At 46.3% G+C, this 22343-nt stretch overlaps 1 protein-coding gene and 1 long non-coding RNA gene across 2 annotated transcripts in view; one reads left to right on the plus strand and one right to left on the minus strand.

Annotated features, from left to right (window-relative positions):
- LOC138261009 (uncharacterized) overlaps positions 1 to 22343 on the minus strand; it is a 103124-nt gene that overhangs the window by 45070 nt on the left and 35711 nt on the right. The window lies entirely within an intron of this gene.
- Positions 20253 to 22343, plus strand: part of GATA1 (GATA binding protein 1) — a 104219-nt gene continuing 102128 nt past the window's right edge. Inside the window, exon 1 of the mRNA XM_069209602.1 lies at positions 20253 to 20601. The gene's annotated coding sequence lies outside the window, so the exon portion shown is untranslated. The remainder of the gene's footprint in view (positions 20602 to 22343) is intronic.

Below are 22343 nucleotides of genomic sequence, written 5' to 3' on the forward strand. Positions count from 1 at the left end.
ATTGCAGGGTGGTTTGCGGAGCTTAACGAGACCATGTACATTCTGCTCGAAGGCCGCCAACCTGGAAAATACGCACACATTTTATTTTCTGCTGCAAGTTTCTCTTTTGTGCAGCTTCATTCGACGCAATGCAAAGTTTGCACAACATTTCTCTACAAGTTTATATTTTGCCAAGCTTTTCTGTAGCTCGTAGAGTTCTGCAGAACAGGAGTTCTCTGCAAAGTATATATATTACACAGAACCATTTTATTAATGGCAAATAAAGATATGTGGGACACCAGTCGCTGCAAAAACATTCTGTCCTGGAAAATTGAAAAGTGAAAAACTTTGCACACTTCGTATGTTAAAAGTGTCGCCTACATCTTTGTGACGTTTGCAAACAAAGACACTACTGCACACTCGCCTACTTCCGGGTACCCAGTCTTGTTCTTTAACGCTGGATATCGGAAGGGCGCGCACTGTAGGCCCAGGATCACACGAGGAGGCTGCTGGGAGCTGGGCTCCGGCCCGCCCTGGACACCGCCACAGGCTGCAATCTCCGGAGAGCAGGGCAGCGAGGCAGCCGGAGGCGAGGCCTGTGGCTTGGGCCTGTCCTCTGCAGCGGCCCCTGGGCTGGAGCTTCTGGGCCTGGCCCTCCTTGATAACACCTTATCTGATGCCCAGTGGCAAAGTCTGTTGCTTTCTCGATGACATAAGACAGCATCAGCCTAACCGCCATTATCTGGCCTCCAGATGCATGTCTCTATTTTAGGACAGTACACACATGTCACACGCCCGCATCACTGTGTGTCATCAGGACTCGTGCTGCCTCGTGTTCTGTGCCCCTGCTCCACAGGCATTGTGACCGGGGGTCTGTGCACACGAGGGTTGTCGGTGCCATTAGGGCTGGGGCAGGGACAGTTGTGGTGAGACTTTGTAGCATGGGGAGTCCTGGCCAATGGTGCCCTTTCTCGAAAATCATAAAAAGCCCGATTGGCGAATGGGATACTCTGTCACAAAGTTGACAGATATCCCGCCCGCGGTTTTACAAGTTCCATAGGATATAATGGAATTTGTAATATGGCGGAGTAACCCGTCCGCCAAGGTTGTAATCAGGCCCAAAGTGTTTTGAAAATATGTTGTCTAAAAGCAACTGTAGAAACACCCAAGCCCTTTCAATGGAAACATGGTAACCCCCCTGACAATTACCTCCTACCTGTCCACTCAAGCATTTTTTGAAATTCGGATGCATGCCACGTTACGTGGGTGAGACCACCTCACCCATTTTCTTGTATGTTCTAAGTTAGAGCTGTCACCTGATGTTGACGTACAGTAGGGTATAAGGTACTCCCCATCACCCACAGTAGGTCACTGTGTCAGCCTGTGATATACTCCTAACACACCAGTCACTAAGAACTTTGGGTCAGATGTAGTAACGCATTTTCTTGTTGCAAACTCTGCGATTTGGTAAATTTCAGGGTTTGAAACAAGAAAATACACTTTTTGAATTTACTAAACCTATTTAGTGATTCAATAATATGTTACCAAAACGTTAAATGGGTTTAGGGAATCTTAAGGAATTGCTAAATTGGGGTGTTTAGGCATCCCTTCCAAACAGTGAATCCTGATAGTATGTATTAATGTTATGCAAATTAAGGCCCGGATTTAAGATGGCCCAGCACCTCCTTGCGCCACATTAGTGTAATTTTGTAGACGCTAATGTGGCCCAACGAGATCAAAATCACCGCACCAGATTTACAAAGTGGCACAATGCATGCATTGCCCCATTTTGTAACCCCTTGTGCCACATTATGTCTGCACCAGGCATAATGTATGCAAGGGGGATGTTCCCCCGTTAGGGGGGCTGAAAAAATGGCGCAAAGAAATCGAAAAGATTTCTTAGCGCCATTTTTTGCGGCATTCTTAACACCTGCTCAGAGCAGGCGTTAAAAGGGGGCATGCCTATGTACTGTTCAGGGTTAGTGCAAAAATGTTGTCGCTAACCCTGAACAGTACATCAACTGCGTCAAAAATGTTGACGCTATTGCCCCCTACCTTGCACCATGGTGCGCCATATTTTAAATACATGCACACGTGGTGGTGAGGGGGGGTTCCAAGGGGCGCAAGAAAAGTGGTGCCTCACTGGGTGCAGGGTCACTTTTCTTAAATCTGCCCCTAAATGTGGTGGCAAAACGTTAGTATTTTATAGACGCCTTAAAGGAGGGAAAGACCCTTTTCCCTTTGTGAACAGTCCACAAAACATTTTGTTCGGAGTAGACTGGTCCAGAGACCAGTGCCTACTTTTAAAAATAGTTTTACAAACTTTTATTTTTGTAAACATTCTGTTCTCCTCTATGAAAAATGGGTTGCATTAAAAGATGCCTTATTTAAAAGAAATCACACACATGGTGGTCTGCTGACCTTAGTGTTCAAACATTCCTGTGAAGGCAGAGATTTGAGTGAGTCACACTTTGCGACCTAATTAATATTCATGAGGTGATCAAATCCGTCCCACTAATAATCAGATTTTTCGCAAACTGACTATCACAGTGATACTCAAAGTACGGACCGGGGGCCTCATGCAGCCCGCCTGACCTTTTCATGCGGCCTCCTAACCAGCAGAAGCACTGGGCTGCTATTTACTCAACTCAGCTCTAATATTAAAACTATACTAAATAAACTGACAAGTATTTAGTCGAAGGTTAATTGATGTTAAACAAAGGCAATAACTAGGGTGTCCTGCACCATTTAACTTTACAAACACCTTCATTTTTAAAGATATCTTGCAGCTATCTTGTAAAAATATCCTCATAATTCAAAAATTAGAAAAGGTATAACAGTTTGACTTTAATACATCAGATTATATCAATGAATTCCATTGAGAAGTACTTTTTAAAAAGTGATAGCTGTCAAACATTAATTTAGAAACATTCATGCTTCCCTCCTACTCTGACAACAAGGCCAGAAGTGAACTGATTCAAGTCATTTGTTATGTGCTCCATGATGGTAGCCTGGGCTGCTATTATACATGAACAACATTAAAGTTTATCAAACCAAACTCAGGGGAAGATTTTACACAATGCAAATCCTGAAGTCAAATATTTCCAGGTCCTCTTTTATGTGATAATGATGAAAATGGAGGGAAAGTGAAATAAAACAATGGCCTAGGATCACACAATTTGGTCAAATGGCAAAGCGGAATTGAGTCAAGGTTTTATGTTTTCACATTATGCTATTCAGCCTCTAGATGTACATCTTCCCTTCCCCTACAATCACTCCCCTGCCCACCCACCAAATCGCCATCCTGCTGCCATCAATGCAGACCTCAGTCACACCACAGATCAAACTTTGTGGCCCCTTGAAAAATGTTTGTGAGTATCCACGTACTAGCACATAAGTCTGTCTGCAAAAACAGAATGGTTTAGGTGACAGTCGGTGGTAATTTGCAACTCATTTTTACCAAAACCATTCTTCTACATCTGACCCTAAGCTGCTAATAATCTCTCAACATGTTTGTGTCTCTGCTCTTGATAAAATACCAACTCACTTAGAGTTGGTTCTAAAAATACCCATAACTCTGCTCACGATAACACAAATATACATATGCTGATCTCTGACCTTTCTAATGCACACAATAACTCATAGGCCTGCGATGAGGATTGAACACAGCAAGCAGAAAATGACTGTGTGGTTGGGATCAGGAGATCCCGTGTAGGATGCTTGGACTACTAAGCCCTTTGTGGAACCTGAGGAAGTCACCATCAGTTCTCAGATGTGCAGGAATAGTATTCAAGATTCATTGGCCTTTTGTGTGAAGCGATCTAGCTCACATAGTGTATACCTTTCTGGGAAGATAACAAGGTTTCGAGTGCCTAACCTCAAGAGTTTTATTTTTTACTTCTCATTCTTTGCTCCCCTTTCCTGCCTTCTACATTTTTGGAGCTGTTGCTGGCGGTGGCTATTCCAGAAAGCCCCCATCACATAGAGACCTCACCAGGCCACATCATTGAGGCTGACCTGTGTGGTTGACAGCCTAGTTGTAGTCACCCAGGCCCAGATGTTTCAAGGGCTTGCATTGGCTTTGCGTCAGGCAAGGTGAGAAAAGGGCAACGTAAGCCTTAAATGAGATACACTGTGCCACGCAGAGCCACTTTCTTTGGCATAATAAATCTGGAGTAATGCAAGGCAGCATTACTCCAGATGCCTTGTGTTACTTTGCCTTGGGGAGGCATTCCATGGGTGGAGTGTGGGTGTTCCCATGCATACATCCATGGGTTTTGACACAGTCTCAGATTTCCTAACACAAGTAAACCTGGGACTGCATCAGACTGCTACACCATCCCAGGGGAGGCATAACAAGGAGAAATATGTTTATTTCTCCTCGTTTTTTTCTCATTCTACAAGTGTTGTGAAAAGTAAGGAACCATGGCACAAGAGTGCCTTCGTTGGTGCTTGACAGCCAGCGCAGATGGACAGCAGGAATTGTCTTGCCCTGTTGAACTGTGTCAAATATTGATAAATGTGGCCCCCAGTGCTAGGTAGAAGGGCTGAATCAGACCTGCCACTCACCAAGACAGGGCCACTCTCTTTCTCCCCTTTATATGGCCATTATATGTCCTTCAAATGGCTCATATCACAGTAGTTTTGTTGTTTTTTTCTCTGTAAATTATTACAATTATTGGGACTCAAATGATTTCTCTTAGAAGGACAAAAGGCTCAATGGGCGTTGCTGGCATTAGAATTTATAAACTGCAGACCACACAAATGTCAGCAGCAGGGGCTTAACATCCTGAGTTATATTGCCTGTTATGTGTGCTAAATGTATGTTAATTCACTTGAACTATATAACTAAATATTTCTGTGGCGATGCTTACTCGACAAGATTGTGGGCCAGATGTACCACAAAAGCACTTTGCAATTTCCAAATAGTGAATTTTTGTGATTTGCTATTGTGAAATTGCAACCTGCGATTTAGTACAGTGCGTTTAACACTGTTAGCAACTCGCAGAGGGTCGCAAATGGACCTGCCTCATCAATATCCATGAGGCAGGTCACTATTTGCGACCCATTGTGAATAGCCACAATCACAGGGATGGTGACCTGCTGTCTGTCATTCTTTTGTAAATAACACAATCTTTTTTGGTAATCCAGCCCGTTTTCCTTAAAGGAAAACTGGATGCATTACAAAAAGAAAACTGAAAAAGTTTTCTTTTCATTTTTTAAGGGTAGGCAGTGAGGGTCTCTGGAACCGCTGCCTGCTCCTCAAAAATGTTTGCACCCCCATTCGTAAAAAGGAAGGGGCCCTGTTAGAAATGGGGTCTCCAGTTGGCAGTCGGATTGCACCCTGTCCAACTAGGGACCCTCACTCTAGTCAGGATAAGGGAGATACTCAGATATCCCCTGCTCACCCCCTTGGTAGCTTCGCACAAGCAGTCCAGCTTATCTCAGAAGCAATGCGTAAGGCATTTGCACATAACACACAGTAATAAGTGAAAATACTACAAACGGACACCACACCAGTTTTAGAAAAATAGCCAATATTTATCTATATAAAACAAGACCAAAACGATAAAAATCCAACATACTGTAATAAAAATATGAATTCTGCAAGAGTTACTCAAAAATACAGTTCCTTGAAGTCGATAGCTCCACCTGGGGCTATCACAGTGTCGTGATCAACAAAACCAACAGTTCAGGCCGGCCGCAGCATTGCAGGCCAGCTACGATGTCGGGAAGACTCACAAACAGTACCTTGGATTTCCAGGGCGTCGTGATCCTCGCAGTGAACTCCGGAGAGCGGCGTCGCTGACGTCACGTTGTCGGTTCTGGAGTCGGTGCAGGAGTCATCGTCCCCTTGAGGTCACACGCGTTGCGGATCAAACTCCATGCTGATGAAGTCAGGTGCGCCGGCGTGGATGGCATCAGGGCTGTGGTTCGAAGCGGGACGATGCAACGTGGGGTGCCCACAGGTCACTGTGCAGGCAGCGGCTCAGTGACGGCGTCCAGCGGCGTCAGTGAGACCAGGGCTGCGGTGTGAAGCGGGGCGGGGCAGGGCGAGGCGGTGCGACAAGAGTGTCCACAGGTCACGGTGCAGGCAGCGGCGTCATCATTGCTGAAGCGCTGTCGTCGGTAGGCCCAAGCCAGCGGTGCGGGACGGTGCTTCAGGACCCTCATGAGCGGTGTCCACAGGCCGCGGTGCAGGCAGGATGCCTGGTGACGACACAGGAGTCGATGGTGCTGGTGTCGGTGGACCGGGGCTGCGGTGCGGGAGGGGACGGTGCTTTGTGTACCTCACGAGCGTTGTCCACAGGCCATGGTGCAGGCAACGGCGCCGGTGTCAGCAGGAGCGTTGTCGTCGGGGATGCCCAGGCTGCGGTGTGAGCAGGCGATACCGGAGTGCGGGGCACACAGGTCGCAGTGCGGGCAGCGGCTGGTGAAGTCGTCTAATGATGGCATCGGGGAGACCAGGGTCGCGGTGCGAAGCGGGGCAATGCAACTCTGTGTGGCGTCGGCAGGTCAAGTTGCAGGCCAGAAGCATTGTTGGCGGGGTCGCATTGGTTTCTCCTCTTGAACAGCACAAAACACACAGTTCCTAGTGTTGCAGGTAGAGGAAACTGAAGTCTTTGGTGCCCCTGAGACTTCCAACAGGAGGCAAGCTCTACTCCAAGCCCTTGGGTAATTTTCTCAAGCGGGACACACAGCAAAGTTCACCCTTTGCACCCTTTTCAGGCAGAAGCAGCAACTGCAGGCCTCTCCAGCAAAGCAGCACAGCAAAGGGACAGTACTCCTCCTTCAGCTCTTCAGCACTTCTCCTTGAAGAGGTTCCTCTTGATTCCAGCAAGATTCTAAAAGTCTGGGGTTTTGGGTCTTCTTCTTATACCCAGTTCTGCCTTTGAAGTTGGCAAACCTCAAACCAAAGTCTCAAGTGTTTGCAAGATCCTTCCTTGTTCAGGCCAGGCCCCAGACGCACACTGGGGGTCGGAGACTGCATTATGTGAGGGCAGGCACAGTCCTTTCAGGTGTGAATGACCACTCCTCCCCTCCCCTCCAGCACAGATGGCTGATCAGGATATGCGGGCAACACCCCCACCCACTTTTGTTCCACTGTCTAGAGAGGTGCAAAACAGCCCAACTGTCAAACTGACAATCCACAAACAGGCAGAGTCACAGAACGGTTTAAGCAAGAAAATGCCTACTTTCTAAGAGTGGCATTTTCAAACAGACAATTTAAAAAACAACTTCACTAAAAGATGTATTTTTAAATTGTGAGTTCAGAGACCCTAAACTCCACATTTTTATCTGCTCTCAAAGGGAATCTGCGCTTTAAGGATATTCAAAGGCAGCCCCCATGTTAACCTATGAGAGAGATAGGCCTTACACAGTGAAAAACGAATTTGGCAGTATTTCACCGTTAGGACATATAAAACACACTAGTATCTGCCCTACCTTAAACATACACTGCACCCTGCCCATTGGGCTACCTAGGGCCTACCTTAGGGGTGCCTTACATGTAGTAAAAAGGAAAGTTTAGGCCTGGCAAGTGGGTACACTTGCGATGTCGAATTGCCAGTTTAAAACTGTGCACCCAGACACTGCAGTGGCAGGTCTGAGCCAAGTTTGCAGGGCTACTACTGTGGGTGGCACAACCAGTGCTGCAGGCCCACTAGTAGCATTTGATTTACAGGCCCTGGGCGCCTCTAGTGCACTTTACTAGGGACTTACCAGTAAATCAAGTATGCCAATCATGGATAAACCAATCAACAGAACACTTTACACACAGAGCATATGCACTTTAGCACTGGTTAGCAGTTTGTAAAGTGCCCAGAGTTCTAAAGCCAACAAAAACAGGTCAGAAAAAATACGAAGAAAGAGGCAAAAAGACTGGGGATGACCCTGCAAAAAGGGCCATTTCCAACAGGCCCCTTAGGGACCCCTTCCAGTCTGTGAACGGGTTACCCCCAACTTGAAGATGGTGGTAACTGTGATTGTTTTGCGACTGCATTCTGTTACGACTCGGTCGTCCCATTTCCAGGGGGCGCTGTAAGGGGACTGTCAGAAGCCTGGGAATCACCTTGAACACCTATCTAGAGTCCCTTGCTGACCCCTGTGTGTTTCTCTTTTCTCCATGGTACACTGGTGTAGGACTACATTTGCTTCTTGGGACTGCAAATCCCATAATGCACAGCTTGGTAGTCAGGAAAACCCGGATTCTGTTTCCCATTGTTTTCAATGGGAGAAGTCCAGTTGCTCCTTTTCACTGGATCCTCTCCTCCAGGACTTGCAAGTGTCCGAAACCACACACACCTGAAACCTCTCCTGTGCAGCCCAGCTTGGAACTGCTTATAAGCAGCCATTTCCTCAAGCTCCCCGTCGTGCATCGGACTTCAATTCCTTTGTGTTACAGACCCCTTGTCGGATGGTGTTCCAGTTTTGTTCCTGTTCCTGTTCCTGTTCTGTTCCAGCCTGATCCTGTTTCCTGTTTCTCTGCCCTGCTCCTGATTGTTCCAGCCAGAGTCTGCTCCCTACTTCTTAGCCTTGTACCTGTTTGTTTCTTCCAAAGCCTGCTCCCTGTTTCTCTGCCCTGCTCCTGCCTTGTTTCAGCCTGAACCTTCTCTCTGTTTCCCAGTCCTGTTTACTGCTCATTTCCTACTCCCTGTATTCCAGTCCTGTCCTTGCCTGTTCCAGCCAGAGCCTGTTCTCAGTTTCCCAGTCCTGTCTCTGTCTGTCCCAGCCAGAAGTTTGCGCCCTGTTTTCAAGTCCTAGTCCCGCCTTTGCTTCAGCCTGAGCCTGTTCCTAGTTCTTGCCTCTGCCTCTTTGTTTGTTCCCTTCTGTTTCTGTTTCTTCTTGGTTCTTTGTGTCTGGTAAGTGTTCTATCAGTCTTCACCAGTGTATACGTGTCCTCCTGTGTACTGGGGTTGGCTCCTGGTTTCCAGGAGGCAATTCCAGCCCCCATCCTTGTCCAGTGTTATACGTTGTATTTTGTGCCTAACAGTGACAGTGTGCTATTGCTGTTTTCTCAGGAATCGCCACTGTGTTTCCAGCTGGACCCACAAGAGCGTGTCCTGTGTATGTAAGTACTATCCTTGTTTGTGCTCTAGGGTCCAGAGACAGAATCACTTCTGCTGCCTCCTTTCTATGGGGCTGGCAGGGTGACTATCTGTAAGAGCAAACTGCACAGAGGCATTGAGATTCCCTGTCACTGTGGGAGGTTCTGCGCCTTACTCTGTGTACAACCCCAGCGTGTTTGTCCACTGGTAATCCGTTTCCTGTTTGTTCACACAAGGGTTGCTCTGCTTTTACTTTCCTGTTTCCTGTGCCTATCCATAGCTGTCCTTTCCGTGTATGCCTTTAGCTGCTCTTCTGCCCCAGTACACTACCTCTGTAGGATATTCGGTGACCTCAAGGGGTGTCCCAACCAAAGTCCTGATCAGCCCTGCCCGAAACCGTGACACATTCCTGGTTGCAAAACAATCATACATGGCCCTGGTTATTGACAAGCAAAATAGGGGTGGTGCATGGCAAAAACGCCTTTTACCTGTCCGTTCGCGAGCAGTAAAAGTGCTTCATACATCTGTTCCTAAGTTTATAAATAGCACTTACTTCTTTCCTCCTCATTATCAAGTTGTACACAATTACGTGTTACGTGCCAGAGGCACACTGTGTCTGACTTCACATATGAGTGCTCCAGTTGTCTCAGTTTAGAACAGAAGAGCTACAGGAATTATTTTAGCCACAGGTGAGAAGCAAATAGGTTTTTAAATGGTTTTGTAGCTCAGTGGGTCACACGCCTGCCACAGAGACCCAACTATGCGTCATACAGGTTAAATATCAGATCAAGGCCAAGAATATATAAAATATACCACAAGAAGTGTGCAACGTTGGGTCAGGCTTTCTGTGGTCCCAGAAAACAGGACACATAGAGAATTAAAGAGACTTCTGATCTGTAATGCTGCAGGTTCACCCTGAACGTCCGAGGGAGAGGAATGCACAGTGCAGTGGTTGAGCTTGGTGTCTAGTCCTGCAGTACACCTAGGATCCTTGGTCCTCATTCCTAGTCATACCTCATGGGGATTGTGCTTTTAGAAGTATTCTCATCGCTTGCATAAAGGAAGAAGGATGGGTTTACATCTGTGTGTTGTAAAAACACTTGGCCTAACTTCCTAATTTCACCCTTCCCTTTGCCCCAGAGAGTATCATTGGGTACCAGTTACAAAATGTTCATTTTTACTCTCACACACAGGTAAACATGCTTTACATAATTCATAAATACTAGCAGTGTGTTAGAGGGCGGTGCTCCAGGTTCATTGGTTGATGATGGCTGACAGTGACAGTCCAGGATGCATCTTTGAACAGAGAGGCTGCAAAACTGCTATCGCCTTAGGAGGGGGGATTGTGAGGGAGTGCTGCAGTCACCCCCTGAACCCCTACTTCCAGAGACACTGGTTAATGGGATGACAACCAGTGGATTGTAGGAGGGTGGAGTACTTATGCACACTACACCTAACCCCCATTGAATTGGTCCCTGCGCTTGTGCACACTGCACTTAACCCCCATTGAATCGGCCCCTGCGCTTCTGTATACTGCACCTAAGTCTCAATGGATCAATCCCTGCACTTGTGCACACTGCACCTAAGTCTCAATGGATCAATCCATGCTATTGTGCACACTGCAGCTAAGTCTCAATGGATCAATCCCTGCACTTGTGCACACTGCACCTAAGTCTCAATGGATCAATCCCTGCTCTTGTGCACACTGCACCTAAGTCTCAATGGATCAATCCCTGCTCTTGTGCACACTGCACCTAAATCTCAATGGATCAATCCCTGCTCTTGTGCACACTGCACCTAAGCCTCAATGGATCAATCCCTGCACTTGTGCACACTGCACCTATGTCTCAGTGGATCAATCCCTGCATTTGTGCACACTGCACCTAAGTCTCAGTGGATCAATCCCTGAACTTGTGCACACTGCACCTCAGTCTCAATGGATCAATCCCTGCACTTGTGCACACTGCACCTAAGTCTCAGTGGATCAATCCCTGCTCTTGTGCACACTGCACCTAAGTCTCAGTGGATCAATCCCTGCTCTTGTGCACACTGCACCTAAGTCTCAATGGATCAATCCCTGCACTTGTGCACACTGCACCTAAGTCTCAGTGGATCAATCCCTGCTCTTGTGCACACTGCACCTAAGTCTCAATGGATCAATCCCTGCACTTGTGCACACTGCACCTAAATCTCAATGGATCAATCCCTGCTCTTGTGCACACTGCACCTAAGTCTCAATGGATCAATCCCTGCACTTGTGCACACTGCACCTAAGTCTCAGTGGATCAATCTCTGAACTTGTGCACACTGCACCTATGTCTCAGTGGATCAATCCCTGCACTTGTGAACACTGCACCTAAGTCTCAATGGATCAAACCCTGCACTTGTGCACACTGCACCTAAGTCTCAGTGGATCAATCCCTGCACTTGTGTATACTGCACCTAAGTCTCAATGGATCAATCCCTGCACTTGTGCACACTGCACCTAAGTCTCAATGGATCAATCCCTGCGCTTGTGTACACTGCACCTAAATCTCAATGGATCAATCCCTGCACTTGTGCACACTACACCTAAGCCCCATTGAATCGGCCCCTGCACTTGTACACACTTCACTTAAGCCCCATTGAATCGGTCCCTGCGTTTGTGCACACTACACCTAAGCCCTATTGAATAGGTCCCTGTGCTTCTGCACACTGCACCTAAGCCCCATTGAATGGGTTCCTGCTCTTGTGCACACTGCACCTAAGTCTCAATGGATCAATCCCTGCACTTGTGCACACTGCACCTAAGTCTCAGTGGATCAATCTCTGAACTTGTGTACACTGCACCTATGTCTCAATGGATCAATCCCTGCACTTGTCAACACTGCACCTAAGTCTCAATGGATCAATCCCTGCACTTGTGCACACTGCACCTAAGTCTCAGTGGATCAATCCCTGCACTTGTGAACACTGCACCTAAGTCTCCGTGGATCAATCCCTGCACTTGTGCACACTGCACCTAAGTCTCAGTGGATCAATCCCTGAACTTGAGTACACTGCATCTAAGTCTCAATGGATCAAACCCTCCACTTGTGCACACTGCACCTATGTCTCAATGGATCAATCCCTGCACTTGTGCACACTGCACCTATGTCTCAATGGATCAATCCCTGCACTTTTGCACACTGCACCTAAGTCGCAATGGATCAATCCCTGCACTTGTGTACACTGCACCTAAGTCTCATCTGATCAATCCCTGCGCTTGTGCACACTGCACCTAAGCCCCATTGAATCAGTCCCTGCGCTTGTGCACACTACACTTAAGACCTATTGAATCAGTTCCTTCACTTGTGCACACTACACCTAAGCCCCATTGAATCCGTTCTGGCACTTGTGTGCATTGCACCTAAACCCCATTGAATTGGTCCCTGCGCTTGTGCACACTGCACCTAAGCCCTACTGAATCGGTCCCTGTGCTTGTGCACACTGCACTTAAATCTCTCAACTCACTCAGTGATTCCATTTCCTTTCTTCGCAGGAGCCTTGAAGCATCCTCTCCACTCCACACCACTGAGACTTACTTCCAATGATCCTTCTTGAGACTTCATACCATGCACAATCCTGCTTGGGGTATTGCAACTGTCAACCCTTCTTCAGAGATGATTGAACTTTCTTTACAGCTGTTGGTGCAGATTATAAAGATTTCACCTAGAAGACAATAGACATTGATGGGAGCGGCTAAAACTTATATCAGAACCCCTGGACCATCTTCAATGTGATCTAGAGCACATCTATGGATGCGTGAGGCCTCCTGAAGACAAAGATAAGCAAGAAGAGATCCATACATGCCTGGGGCTTCTTCAACATGTGCTAAAGCTGATCTATGGATGCCTGAAGAAGATCATTTCACACCTGAAGCATGTTGAAGATGCTCCACCACAGATCCATAGATTCCTGAAGCTTCTTGAACAAGTGCTAGAGCTGATCCATGGATGCCTGAAGAAAATCATTTCACGCCTGAAGATGTTGAAGAGGCTCCACCACAGATCCATAGATTCCTGAAGCTTCTTGAACATGTGCTAGAGCTGATCCATGGATGCCTGAAGAAGATTGTTGCACGCCTGAAGCATGTTGAAGAAGCTCCACCACAGATCCATAGATTCCTGAAACATCTTGAAGATGTGCTAGTGCTGATCCATGGATGCCTGAAGAAAATCGTTGCACGCCTAAAGATGTTGAAGATGCTCTAGCAGAGGTCCAGAGGTGCCTGGGGCATCTTCAACATATGCTAGAGCTGATCCATAGATGCCTGAAGAAGATCATTTCACGCCTGACGCATATTGAAGTTGCTCTAGCAGAGATCCAGAGATTTCTGAAGCATCGTGAAGATGTGCTGCAGCTGATCCATGGATCCCTGGAGCATTGTGAAGATAAACATGTTCTAGGACACATCCGTGCAGGGTTTTAAGTGGGATGAAAAAACTGGGGGGTCTCTCAAAGGGGCGCGGCCGATGTAATTAAGAGTGTGGCTTAAAAACATGGTAAAACATGTAAGCTAAAAATCTATGCTTGGCACAATGTGCCTTCCCACTGGTATTTTGATGCTTCTTTCTGTCATTGCATCCGGATATATAAAACCAGTAACATTACTAGAATAAGCCAGGAGGACCATTGGCTTTGTCAATGGCTGTTAGTTGCATAAGATAAATAAGTGACAGTGGTTTTGTTATATATAATTTTGAAAATACCTCATTTCTGAATTGATGAGACTGTGAAAGAACTAGGAGTCTCTTTTGAGTTACATCAAAGGCAGTGAAGGATGGTACTGCTGCAGAGTAAAGATTTTTTTTCACCCTTAGAGTGAGGTCAAAAATGGAAAGCCTGATAGGGACCTGTCTCAGCACCTGCATTTTAGAACTGCCGAGGCTGAGCACCGGCAGGAACCGGCCCACTTAAAGCCCTGCATCTGTGGATTCAGGCAGCTTCTTGAACATGTGCTGTGGCCGATTTATGGATGCCTGAAGATCATCGCATGTCTGAAGCATCTTTAGGATGCTCCAGCACAGATCTATGGATTCCTAAATCACGTTGGACATGTGCTAGAGCTGATCCATGGATGCATGAAGTTCATCGCACGCCTGAAGCATATTGAAGATGCTCTAGCACATATCCATGAATTCCTGAAACATCTTGAACATGTGTAAGAACTGATCCATGGATGACTGAAGATCATCGCACACCTGAAGCATGTTGAAGATGCTTCAGCACAGATCCATGGATTCCTGAAACATCTTGAACATGTGTAAGAACTGATCCATGGATCCCTAGAGCACCGTGAAGATAAAGATATTCGAGAACACATCTGTGGATTCAGGCAGCATCTTGAACATGTGCTAGAGCTGGTCCATGGATGCCTGAAGAAGATCATCGCATGTCTGAAGCATGTTGAAGAAGTTCCTGCACAGATCCATGGATTCCTAAAGCATCTTGAACATGTGCTAAAGTTGATTCACGGATGCCTGATGATCATTGCACATCTGAAGCATGTTGAAGATGCTCTAGCACAGATCCATGAATTTGTGAAACATCTTGAAGATGTGTAAGAACTGATCCATGGATGACTGAAGATCATCGCACACCTGAAGCATGTTGAAGATGCTTCAGCACAGATCCATGGATTCCTGAAGCACCTTGAAGATGTGCTGCAGCTGATCCATGGATCCCTAGAGCACCGTGAAGATAAAGATATTCGAGAACACATCTGTGGATTCAGGCAGCATCTTGAACATGTGCTAGAGCTGGTCCATGGATGCCTGAAGAAGGTCATCGCATGTCTGAAGCATGTTGAAGAAGTTCCTGCACAGATCCATGGATTCCTAAAGCATCTTGAACATGTGCTAAAGTTGATTCACGGATGCCTGATGATCATTGCACATCTGAAGCATGTTGAAGATGCTCTAGCACAGATCCATGAATTCCTGAAACATCTTGAACATGTGCTAGAGCTGATCCATGGATGCATGAAGTTCATCGCACGCCTGAAACATGTTGAAGATGCTCTAGCACAGATCCATAGATTCCTGAAGCACCTTGAAGATGTGCTGCAGCTGATCCATGGATCCCTAGAGCACCGTGAAGATAAAGATATTCGAGAACACATCTGTGGATTCAGGCAGCATCTTGAACATGTGCTAGAGCTGGTCCATGGATGCCTGAAGAAGGTCATCGCATGTCTGAAGCATGTTGAAGAAGTTCCTGCACAGATCCATGGATTCCTAAAGCATCTTGAACATGTGCTAAAGTTGATTCACGGATGCCTGATGATCATTGCACGCCTGAAGCATGTTGAAGATGCTCTAGCACAGATCCATGAATTTGTGAAACATCTTGAACATGTGTAAGAACTGATCCATGGATGCCTGAAGATCATCGCACACCTGAAGCACGCTAAAGATGCTTCAGCCCAGATCCATGGATTCCTGAAGCACCTTGAAGATGTGCTGCAGCTGATCCATGGATCCCTAGAGCACCGTGAAGATAAAGATATTCGAGAACACATCTGTGGATTCAGGCAGCATCTTGAACATGTGCTAGAGCTGGTCCATGGATGCCTGAAGAAGATCATCGCATGTCTGAAGCATGTTGAAGAAGTTCCTGCACAGATCCATGGATTCCTAAAGCATCTTGAACATGTGCTAAAGATGATTCACGGATGCCTGATGATCATTGCACGCCTGAAGCATGTTGAAGATGCTCTAGCACAGATCCATGAATTTGTGAAACATCTTGAACATGTGTAAGAACTGATCCATGGATGCCTGAAGAAGATCATCGCACACCTGAAGCACGCTAAAGATGCTTCAGCCCAGATCCATGGATTCCTGAAGCACCTTGAAGATGTGCTGCAGCTGATCCATGGATCCCTAGAGCACCGTGAAGATAAAGATATTCGAGAACACATCTGTGGATTCAGGCAGCATCTTGAACATGTGCTAGAGCTGGTCCATGGATGCCTGAAGAAGATCATCGCATGTCTGAAGCATGTTGAAGAAGTTCCTGCACAGATCCATGGATACCTAAAGCATCTTGAACATGTGCTAAAGCTGATTCACGGGTGCCTGATGATCATTGCACGCCTGAAGCATGTTGAAGATGCTCTAGCACAGATCTATAGAGTCCAGAAGCATCTTGGACATGTGCTAAAGCTGATTCACGGATGCCAGAAGATCATCACACGCATGAAGCATGTCGAAGATGCTCTAGCACATATATATAGAGTCCAGAAGCATCTTGGACATGTGCTGCAGCAGATACATGGATGCCTTAAATACTTGAAGATGTATAAGAACAGATCCACGGATGATAGCAACTGATCCATGGAATCCGGAAGCATTTTGAACATGTGCTAGAGCCAATCCCCGCATACCTGCTGTGTGTCACACAGGATGGCGCTTCGCCAGTGAAAGTTGCCTTCCCAGTTTGGGGTTATTTTGAATTTTGGGGTTTTCAGGTGTAGTCAGCCTTTGCTTTTCGGACCCAGTTGTCCACATGACAAAGTATATTCAGACATGATAGTTTTTTTTTACCTGAGTGGCCTTGCAGGTGAGGTAGCAGTTTTTTATCCTTGCTGGTGACCAGTGGAAGTTGAGGTGCTGTGCCCACATTTTCTTTTAGATGCAGTTCTTGCCCTAGAGTGACAGACAGATTTTAGAAGCGGGAAGGATTGAGAAATGCCACGCAGAGTGGCCATGGACACCTAGCTTAGTTTGGAGTGAGGCCAGAAAACACTTTTGTTTTTTTTAATTCATGGAGTTTAGAATTGTGCATTGGGCGAGTGTAAGTTGCACAGGGGTGGGTAGTGTCAACAAATCGACCCAATGATTTTCCCTTAGAGGACAGTGATGGAGAGAATCTGTATGAATTCTGTTTGTCAACAGGTGACAGGTAAAATGTGTTTTTGAGTTTAAGAATAATGAGAAAGAAGTCTATTTTCTGTAGAACATCACTTGGCAGTTCGGACCGGACTGTTCCTATTGGGTAAGCACCAAGGCTGATTTGCATAAAGTTGGTCCCTTTCCAGCAGAGTAACAAAACTTGAGGGCCACCCCCTGCAAAGTACCTGGAGGGTGCCCCCTCCCCCGGACCCAGTCAGGGGTCTGCCGCTCATGCACAGTGTACAGTGGTGAGGGGACCCCTGGATCTCGCCCTCCTCTCCTCCCCCGGTGCTGCGGGGACCATTGTTACGCCAATGTCCCTTTCTAAAGAAAGAAACTGGACGGAAGCCGACCGGAGTGATTCCTAATGTAATTACCTTTGTTAAGTACATTCTACCTGTCACTTTTATTTACTTTCTAACCCTCGACAAAGTAAGGTTGTGTTGCCACCTCCCCAGGAAATGAGGCCACATGTGATGCTTCCGTCCAGTGCTCCCTGATGCTGACGTCACAGGCAGCCGCCTTACCACAGGTCCAGCCTGCTTATTATAACTATTGTAAGTCGGGGCTTCATCAGACGGGTCGAGAACCCCGGAGGTGAGTCTCTTATTTATCAGTCTTAATTCAGGTTCCATAGTGTAGGTTTCACTGTTTTTTTACAAATAAATATTGGCATGTAGTCTCCTGACTATTTATTTTTAAACATGTCAAAAATGAGTAGAGGATATTTCTTTTTTGGAGTAATTCTGGATGCTGTGAGTCATAACTGCCAGGGAAATACAGTGCAGATCAACATGCGGTGGACTTGGAAAAAAGTGGGTTTATCGTTCCTGACGAAGGTCAGTCAGCTGCGTGTCAGCACATTATTAGTGCCAACATAGTCATCTTTTCACACGAGCACTGACGTCAGATGGTCCTGATGCCAAAGCTCTCTTCTGAATGACGCGGCTGCTGCAATTAACTGAGCGAGCACCGAATACTGAAGCAGCGAAATCCTGAAGCCATATCGGGCCTCTTTAAAGCTTTTACAGCCACTCCCTTCCCCCTCAGCTCACTCTTGCAGCTTTCTCCCTTTGTGACGGTTTCTCATTTTTCTCTTCCCCCTTCTTTCTCATATGTGCCTTTTGCTCGCAGTAAATGATTGAGGTATAAAAATAAGTGCCGGCCTCAAAAATAAGTGCCGGTGCCCACACCGGAAACCACCGGCTAAAATTAAGCACTACCTGATACCAGTCAGGCATTCAAGTAGGAGTGCAAATTTGTCATCTCAGTGCAAGCATATAGTAGTCACAGCTTCATTTTATTTCACAAAAACGCAAAATAAAAACGGATAAACGGAACGAATTAGGAACAAAATAAAGGTAAACAAATACAGAAAGGATGTAAAAAAATACTGGGAGCTCTACTTATAAGTAAGACTCACAGTTTTTCATTTTTACTGATTTTTACATGTAAAAACAGACAGAAAATCTGGTGTTTGCCTGTGTGTCCATTGTTGAATTAAAAATAATGCAGACATTAGGTCTTCATTTGAGTGTCTCTATGTGCTATCAATAATGGTCCCAGGAAAATAGCTGCTAATATTAGCAGCAAAGGGGGTTTGAAAAAGATGAGATGTCCTAATTAAGCCGGAATGATAGCAGATGTGCTACTACTAAATGTTACAGCTTTCAGCTGATTGCACTTTTAATTTTATATAATGATTTAATGCACTCAAACTCTTCAGGCAGAAAAGAGTGAGTGCACGTTTATGCGTTCTATAAATGTGGAATTACAATAGTTGCACAATTTCTAAATATAGTTAAATATTACAATTATGGATAACTCAATAAGTAAAAAACTAATTTAGATACGTACAGAGGTAATAAAAAAGTATATACTCTGAAACCAAGTGCCCTAACTTGTGCCAACCTCACCCCATTAAATATACTTTTTTCAAGGTTCACGTAGGACTGCCCCCGGGGGGGTGGTAGGTAATAGTGAACTTTAAATACCAGCATGAAACAATATTGATTTCAAGATTTTGGGGTGCACTGTATTGTCAAGATGAGTAGGTGTGGGTTGGAATAGTAAAGATAGACCCTCCTGTGTGTGCTTACCTTGACGATATTGTCAACGTGTACGGCTAGCAGTCAGTACTGGTGCAGAGCCACATGTGTGTGTTTAATATTTCAACATACAACCCTTACAAGCACTGGCATGTAAAAAATAGATGTTGCGCATTCGGCGGTGGAAAGAAATCAAACTGTTATGTTGCCAGCAAACTGTACAAAAAAGTGCCAGAAAGTTTATATTTCTCCATGACAAAGCCTGTTATAAAGCCAATGGGAACATATAGGTTTTAGCGGTCCTGGCCTCAAGCACTGCACTAAATAAACATAAAACCATACAAGAAACCTAGTCAGCCAGTGACTGTGACCTGTCTGACAAAAATAGTTCAGAGGAAGTATTTCTGAATCGAGGCAAATAAATAGGGGGTTTGTCAAAGCTTGATTGCAGGAAAAAAAATCCAAGATTTTATTTTAGAAGTGCCAACTACTATTTAGCTGAGGTACCTGACTCCAGTATGCTGTGCATTTTGTCACAAAAGTCGAAGATAAATAAAAGTATCATACAACAAACATAGTGGAGTGGTGATGTTATATACTTATTACATCTGGGTGGAAAAGTAACTTTCTTATTACAGTATTATAGTTGAGTAGTGATGGTATTTTTTTTATTAAAGGTGGGCAGTGGGGTTTCTAATAGAGTATTACAGGTGTTCTTTTCTTATTAAACTTTAACAGGTTACTAGAGTTGCATTTTCCCTTTGCAGCTACGCAGAGTTGTAATTTTCTCACCAGAGTTGGAAAGCAAACTATGGGTGGGTGGGGATGTCATTCTCTTCTTACAATTTTACTGATGGCGAGTAGTAGTGCTATCGATTTATAACAGTATTGCGGGAGAGTAATGATGTAATTGTATTATTTTATTACAAGTAGTGCTGTAATTTTCTTATTACCGTTGAGTAGTGATTTCACAACTAGAGTGCGCTCAGGTTTTTTTAAATATAATTATTGCTGGCTTCCTGTGTACCACGTCATCATAGATGATATTTCCATGGTGATGCGACTGATGATAACACCATGTCAATATCTTGTTTGGAAATGATGCTCGTCTTTGAGCCATAGATGTTTTTGGACAGAAGCTGGGTCCACGATATGTATTTCCAGTGGTTTCACACTAGCAGGAAGGGTGGGGTTAGTTTGGAGGAGGAGACAGCCCAGTGGGTGGGGGGGGCATGACATGTCATTTTGGGTGCCTTACAGCAGCCGTCTGTCCCTAGCACCCAACAGTCTCCGAGAGAGGAAGAAAGGAAAGTGGACTGAGGTAGCGCAGAGTGGCGGCGAGGTGGCGCCTAGAAGACAGGAACGCGGAAAGGAGGAGGGCGTAGGACAAGCTCAGGAAGGCCTGACTGTGGGGTCGCCAGGTACCAGGAGTTGAGAAGCGCGTAGAAGCCATGGGAGGGGAGTGGGAAACAGTGTGAGGCAGACATTGAGTGGAGAAGAAAACGACGCGGAAAGACCACCAAAAATACAAGTTTAAACCTCAAAGGCCATCTCACCGACAGGAGCTTGTATTCGAACTTCGGAGACCACCAGACTGCCTGCATCCGAGAGGTCAGTGTTGCCCCCAAAGTTTGGTGGTGGCTGCAGGGTATCGGGGGTCTCTTGGCTTTTGTGGGGCCAACGAATTAAGTGGAAAGTTGTTACCAAGTATGAGGTTTTTACGCACAAAGGTCCCCTTTCAAGCATAGAAGAACCGGAGCAGATAGGAACCGAGCGCACACGGGGGCGTGGATACATCTGATAAGTAAAACCCCAATAAATGCGTTTTCTGATAAATATTTGGGTCCAGATGCTTTCAGTCGGGAACGCTGAGGTGTCTGTCGGATTTCACCAGGGATTTTAGATACACACAGACAAAAAAAACGCTCACACACACGTTTCCTCTCTCGTTTGCAAGTCCTCAAAAATGTTTATTTCATTTTTTTACAAAATATTGTTTTTTCTCTCCCGTACCACTCCCAACAACCCGCATTCCTCTACTTTCCACAGCCCCTTAAGCCCCTCTCGTGCGTCATATAGCCCCCTCCTTGAAGTACAATGTTGTTAACATTATATGCCAGTGATTGTTAGAAACTCTGCAGCCCCCCCCCCCCCACCACCAATCTTACTGACCAAGGTGCACCCCTGTGAACTTTGAGGGCAGGATTCCCATAACACCCTACACCCTCATCCCCGACACCCCCCAGAACAGTCCCATACGGCACATTGCACTGATGGAGGCCGTGCTTACCAGCACCTACAAGGCGCTACCACGCGCCAGGATCTTGGAATACCTGCGAACAGTGGTTCCCAACCTTTTGACTTCTGTGGACCCCCATTTTATCCTTACTGGAGCCCGGGGACCCCCGCTGAATCTTTATTGGAATCCGGGGATCATTACCGGGAGCGGGGGACCTGATCTGTTAATATTATTTAATTTTTTAAGCAGTCGCGGCCCCCTGAGGAGGCTTCACGGACCCCCAGGGGTCCCCGGACCACAGGTTGGGAACCACTGTCTGCGAGTATCTCACAGTTACATCTTTCCAGCCAAGCACGTTTCAACCAATGAGAAGCTGTTAGTTCACCTGTAAGTTCGGAAATAGGCGCTCGTGGGTTAAAGTTCAGCGCTGGTAAAACTAAAGCAACGTAATGCACTTAGAGATGGAGAGAGAGGGAGGAGAAGGAGTGCAGAGAGAGAGAACAGGTGAGAGAGCGAGAGGACCGAAGATAGAGAGACAGGGAGCGAGAGGACCAGGGATAGAGAGACAGGCAGCGAGAAGAGAGAGGTAGAGGAAGAGTGGAGAGAGTGAGAGAGAGGGAGGAGGAAGAGTGGAGAGAGTGAGAGAGAGGGAGGAGGAAGAGTGGAGAGAGTGAGAGAACAGGTGAGAGAGGGAGAGGATCAGATATAGAGAGACAGGCAGCGAGAGGACCAGGGATAGAGAGACAGGCAGCGAGAGGACCAGGGATAGAGAGACAGGCAGCGAGAGGTCCAAAGATAGAGAGACAGGCAGCGAGAGGACCAAAGATAGAGAGACAGGCAGCGAGAGGTCCAAAGATAGAGAGACAGGCAGCGAGAGGACCAAAGATAGAGAGACAGGCAGCGAGAGGACCAAAGATAGAGAGGCAGGCGGCGAGAGTACCTACCGAAGATAAAGAGACAGGCACCGAGGGGACCAAAGATAAGAGAGACAGGCGGCGAGAGGACCGAAGATAGAGAGACAGGCAGCGAGGGGACCGAAGATAAGAGAGACAGGCAGCGAGAGGACCAAAGATAGAGAGACAGGCAGCGAGGGGACCGAAGATAGAGAGACAGG

The sequence above is a fragment of the Pleurodeles waltl genome, chromosome 10, assembly GCF_031143425.1.
Source record: "Pleurodeles waltl isolate 20211129_DDA chromosome 10, aPleWal1.hap1.20221129, whole genome shotgun sequence".
In the NCBI taxonomy this organism is placed as follows: Eukaryota; Metazoa; Chordata; class Amphibia; order Caudata; family Salamandridae; genus Pleurodeles; species Pleurodeles waltl.